This window comes from Mustela erminea, chromosome 17, assembly GCF_009829155.1.
Source record: "Mustela erminea isolate mMusErm1 chromosome 17, mMusErm1.Pri, whole genome shotgun sequence".
NCBI classification, from domain to species: domain Eukaryota; kingdom Metazoa; phylum Chordata; class Mammalia; order Carnivora; family Mustelidae; genus Mustela; species Mustela erminea.
In genome coordinates this window covers 58,746,610-58,752,609 of record NC_045630.1, presented here as the reverse complement: position 1 = coordinate 58,752,609, position 6,000 = coordinate 58,746,610, and positions in this window count along the sequence as shown.

Below are 6,000 nucleotides of genomic sequence, written 5' to 3'. Positions count from 1 at the left end.
TGTAATTAAATTAAATTAAATTAAATCCAGCAGCTAGAAGTAACATTTTCCACTAAGGAGGAGGAGGAGAAAGAAAAAATAAGCCCATAAGAGAATTCCAGAGCAGAAAAGTGCAAGAAGTGGCCAGGATTCTTCCAGGAGAAGGAAGATGTTGTAACTGTTAGCGTTATTATTATTGCTGCCCTGAGATAATGGAAAAGTAATATGTAAATTTGGAACAAGATTGGAACTTTCCAGGCATTGGGAAATGATGTTTATTTGGAAGAAGGTGAATAACATTAAAGCCAGAAGGAGAATAGCTACTATTGTAGAGAGAAAGTTTATTTGTGGTGATTATCTAGAGTAATTGTTCAAAGAGTGACTCTCGGATCAGTGGGAAAGTGATGCTCTTTCCACAGGCTGCCAAGGTCGGGGGAGAGCAAAGTTGCTGGCAGAGTCAACTGTCATGCTTCATTTCGGGAAGAATTAGGGTAGTGTTAAGATGATAGGTGATGGGTAAGACTGGAGCTTTGGCTCTTTCTTTAAGAAAGTCCATGCTTCTTGTTTTCATTTGCATGTGGTAGGAGAGAGCTGGTGGAGAGAAACAGGCTGAGGGTCAGCAGGTTGAACCTGAGATGTATTTATATCTTGTTTCTCCTTTTTTGAGATTTGTTGTACGAAGAGGTTGGATGGTCCCCCACAAAGGCCCCGAGGCATATTGCCATGTCCCTTAGGACTTAGAAGCCCAGGAAGGCTTTCCAGGAGCAGAAGGAGCTCCCAGGTCCTTGCGTGGCTGGACCGGAAACTCGTGTGGCCGGATTTGCTGGCTTCTCTGGCAACATCGACCCTGGCCACTACCGTGCTGCTTTTTCTGAAATGAGGATGGTTCTGGGGTATTTTTAACAAGGGAAGTGGTCCAGGCAGCCCTAGGGGGAGGTCAGAGGACAGTCAGTACACGAAGGGACAGCAGCTCCTGAAACACAGAACCCAAGGGATCCCTGGGCAGCATAGCCGGAGTGACTGCTGGTCTTGAGGTCCGTGGGTTCGGGCTGTCTGGCTACCAGAGATGTTCCATTAGTTTTGCCGAAGAAACTGTTTTTGTCCCAAACCCGAGAAACTTGTTATCCTCCTGAATCCCACCAGGGATGTGTCTTTGCTGTCAGTCGACTCGTGCTGAGTTGGTTGAACTGACCGATCCGGTGAGAACATCAGCTTGGACTGATTTATTCCTTGGCCACATAATCTAACTTGAGTCCATCAGAATGATGGAACCAGTGGCCTGATGGTAACTCCAGATCATTACCAGGCCACTCAGGGGTCGTGATCAAAAGTTCTGAGGCCCAGAAAGCACCCTAATTCTCTCAACGTGGCATTCGTGGGGCATTCTGCACAAGGACAAGATTCACTCTGCTCAGGGAGAAGCCCATGGGGACTTGTAATGAATTTTTGGATGTTCCTGATGGCGACCTCCTAAGCTGCGGTTCTGAGGCTCTTTGGGGACAGGGGAGGTGGTGAATTCTGGCCTCCAGACAGGGAACCCTGTCTATAGTCAGCAAGGCTCTTTGGTTCTGTGGTAGGGTTGCCTTTGTCTCTGGCTGTGAATGAAAAGGTCCTCGGTTTGTATTAAAGGGGCTCACTCATCCCCTGTGACCCTCCGTGGGAAGATCTGGAGGAATCAGGGGTCATTTAACATAATGTAATTTAAAGGAACACTCTCTACTCCTTTTATATCCAGAGAGCTCAAGGGCCAAATGCTGAGCTCTGAGTTGATTTGTTTTTATTCCTGTGCAAGTTTTTCACTTGTTATTGGAGGCGTGAGGTCATTAGGCTGGTCACCTTGATCCGAGCCCTGGTTGCACAGTCAGTTTGTCGTTTGTTTCTTTAATCATGGCAAAGCAGCCAAACTCCTGTTGCAGTATGAAGGGAATCCTACGTAGAGTCACTTTGATCTGCCTGGCTCAGATCTGTGAAGCTACTCGAAAAACCAACAAGACATCCAACCTGCCACATGGCATGGGGAGAAGAATTGGTTTTACTTTAAAAAAAAAAAAATCTTATTTAGCGGCATCTGGGTGGCTCAGTTGTTAAGGCTCTGCCTTTGGCTCAGGTCGTGATCCCAGAGTCCTGGGATCGAGTCCTGCATCAGGCTCCTTGCTCGGTGGGGAGCCTACTTCTCCTTCTCACACTCCCCCTGCTTGTGATCTCTTTCTTGCTGTCTCTCTCTCTCTGCCAATTAAATAAATAAAGAAAATCTTAAAAAAAAAAACAACCCCAAAACTTTATTTATTTGAGGTGGGGGGTGATGGGGAGAAGGAGAGGGAGAAGCAGACTTTCTGCTGAGCAGGGAGCCTGATGCAGAGCTTGATCCCAGAGCCCAGAGATCATGACCTGAGCCAAAGACAGATGCTTAACGGACTGAGCCACCCAGGCACCCTGAATTGGTTTTACTTCTATGGCAATCCGTATCATTCGCCAGTTGCGACTAGATAATTTCAAACGATGCTCAGAAATTTCTTTGTAGTATATCCCTATGTAGTTATGTTTCTCTCCACAAAAAAGGAGAAAAGAGAAGAAGATAATATCAGGAAAAAGAAATCACATTTCCTTCAAATACTTTTCTACCTATATTCTAATGCCAGTACTAGATATGCTGAGGAAGAATCCCAAGTATAGCTTGGTGGCTTTGCATGTTGGATTTGCTCCATGATGCTCTCCTGAAGTCAGATCTCCAGATACAAACTGGGGAGACAGACACGGAAGTGTGGGGCAGAGACAGGGATGTTAGGGAATTCGGTGCTATTTCCAAGGACGGGTATGATTTACAAAAGACACCGTGAAGGCTTTGGAACGCATGTTTCCATGTCCACCGCGGCACATGTGGGTGAGTTCAGGGGATCTGTGAATGCACAGCTTGAACACGGGGGCATCCAATCTTTCTAAATATTATGGCCCAGTCCTCATCCCAAATCTGATTTATGCAGAATGGATTGAAGGGTGGAAAAACAGGGCTGGTCTATGCAAGTAGGAGCTTAGTCTAGGATGATTATGTGTATGCCTTTCATAGTGGGTCTTTTGTCAACAGGTCTGACCATAGCTGTGAACAAGACCTCTTGTTTTATTTCTTAGTTCTGTTAAAGGGAGACAACATATGGTTGAGAGCACGCCCTTGAATCAACAGATCTAGATTTGAATCCCAAATCTACTGTTTTTTGGCTCTTAGGTCCTGAACATGTTGCTCAACCCCCCCCCTTTTTTTTTTAAATCCCCCTTCAGCCCATTTTCTTATCTTCAAACCGAGGATATAACGGTTCCTATCTGATATGGAGTTGTCAGGATTAAGTGATAGGATGATTTGAAAGCACCGTCTATTTTTTCAACTATAATCTGCTGTAGGAAATACATTCTTTTGTTGTTCGTTTGTTTTACTGGTTGGCATACCTACATAGATGCAGAGAGAAAGACACATCACTTTAACAAGACTTCATGAAGCCATGGTTCTCCTTCCTGTGTGTGATACACTGATAATTACTGTCCTATGCTATTTCATATTTTTAAAATTTCTGGTCATGACCCATTAAATTAATGTCACAGTGCATCAGTGGGTCGTGATCCTCAGTTTGAAAAACACAGATCTAGGACTTCACACAGTGACAGGCACACGGGCTTGCACACGTGATGTCATGCGATCGGCAATTGAGGCCCCATTCTGTGGTAAGAGGAAGTTGTAATAAAACACTGAGATTTCTTAAAGTGAGTAGAATGAAGGTTGCCAGTAAGATAAAAGCACTAACTTGTTGGCCTGCTGCATTCCTCTTTTGGAGACTTTTAGAACGAATCTGCCTCCTGACTCATTCAGGTTGCTGACTCAATTCGGTTCCTTGTGGTTGTAGGACTGAGTTCCCTGTTTCTTCGCGGGCTGTTCTCTGAGCTCTTAAAGGCTGCCGACCCGCCTTCTCGTGCTCTCCATGTGGCTCAGCCATGGGTCTTTCCATGTGGCCCAGTCCCCCTCACCTTTTAAAATCTCCCTGATTTCTCCTTCTGCCACCTTTCAGTTGAGGACATCTCTCTGCTTTTAAGGGCTCATGTAATTAGATTGGGCACACCTGCATAATTCAGGATAATCTCTCTATCTTAAGGTCTGTAAGCTGAGTTATCTCTGTAAAGTCTATTGTATCATGGAATGTAACATATTCACGGGATCCAGGGAGTAGGGCACAGACATCTTGGTGGTGGGGGTGGTGGTGGTGTGTTATTATTCAGCCTACCACACTTGGTTTGGAAATTGCTGTCTTTTTCGAGAAGAGCTTCTATTGTCAGATTTTTTCATGACTTTTAAATACCTAGAGTTTAAAACTTATAAAAATTTAAGATTCCTAAGGTTCAAGTTCCTCATTTTACAGACGAGGAAATGAAACAGAGGTTGGTGGGAAGGTCAGCGGTGCATCCCGTGTTTCGTGATTTCTGATCCTTCTTCGTGGCTTGCCGCAGATTATGTTACTGGGGTGGTGGGTCTTTAGGAGGAAATAAATGAGAAGCCCTAGCTGGGGACCAACCACGCTTTTTATTTCTTCCCTCTCCCAGCCCGACTTCTAGGAAGCATTTCTAAGGTAGAATTCTGACGGTAATTTGAAGGTTATTTATACCATCACAGCATGCCAGCCATTTTTGAAACTTTTTGGACAAGTCTCAGTTCTTGAAAACACCAGGGATATTTACCACATTTCTCATTCAGACATTTTAGATGAAAAAAAAAGGAGAGTATTTTGTCTTTTCTTCTTCCTAGTATAGTGTAAATATCCTTGTATCTGAGGTTAATAACGCCCGAGAGAAGGAGGAAAAAGTGGACGTAAGAGGATGAGAGAGAATGAAAACAACCGTTTCCAGCGGGATCTTCAGCGAAGCTCTCACTGTCACGTCTGTGCCGTCTCGGGCTGAGATGAACACGCCAGACTCGTGGTGGTTTATTCTTGTGGACGTCAGTGCGAGCTGGAAAGAGGACCTATTGTCTGTCTATCTGTCTGTCTATTTATCTATCATCCTTCTATCTATTATCCATAATCATCTATCAATCCGTCATTTGTCTATTTGTCCATCCAACCATTAATTAATCTCCCGATCCTACTTCATTCAGTCCACACCTCCAGAGGACCTGTTACAGGCCCGGTGCCAGGCTAAGGGCTGGGATATACCGAGAGATCACACATGGCCTCCGTCTTGTAGGAGCACAGAGTTCATTAGGGGAGACAGATAGATACAGGAACAGCTGCTGTCCCAGAATTGTGACTAAAACCCCAGTCTGAAAGGAAGGGGCTCCAAGACGCCTACTTTTTAAGAAGAGGTTAAGAGAGAGAAGCTCCCTCCAGGGCCTCCTAGCGGGTGGCAGAATGTGTCGACCGTCTCTGCCACCCCATCCACACAGGAGGAGACAATAGCAGGGGGACGCTGTCAGCTTATAAAAGGGGCTCAGAGACAGGGAAGTTTTAGTCATTAGCCTTGTGAGGAGGACAGTGTTTATGGTCAAAGGGGATTGCTACCTCCCCACAGAGGCAACACGGGCACTTTCCCTTCCCTCCCATCAAATGAAGGGAGACCTCAGACAGTCATTTGTAAGGCTGGGGTGTGTGTGTTGCAAGGCAGGGAGATTGGCCTCCCTGGTCATCAGACTTGCTGATCGGCCCCTGAGCACCTGAGAAAGGGGGAAGCATTGGAGGGAGCCTACAGGGTGTCGGGGCGGGGGGGGAGCAGCGCTGCAGTGCCCCAGCCTACCGAGCACTGGTTCTGGGAGGGAGCCTGGGGTCTCTAGTGGGGTTGAGTGTACTCGGTGGGAGCTGAGCCCTTTTGCTGAAACTCCACATAAGTGGGCTACCCAATGATGTGGGGACCCCATGGGCCAAAGCTGTTGGATGGACCTCTACTGGCAGGACTTGGGAAGATAGGAGAGATGGAGCTAGAGTAGGGCCCCACATCAGGGGATCCATGTGCTATAGCCCATATAGGGAGGAGAAGCCTCTGGTATCCTCC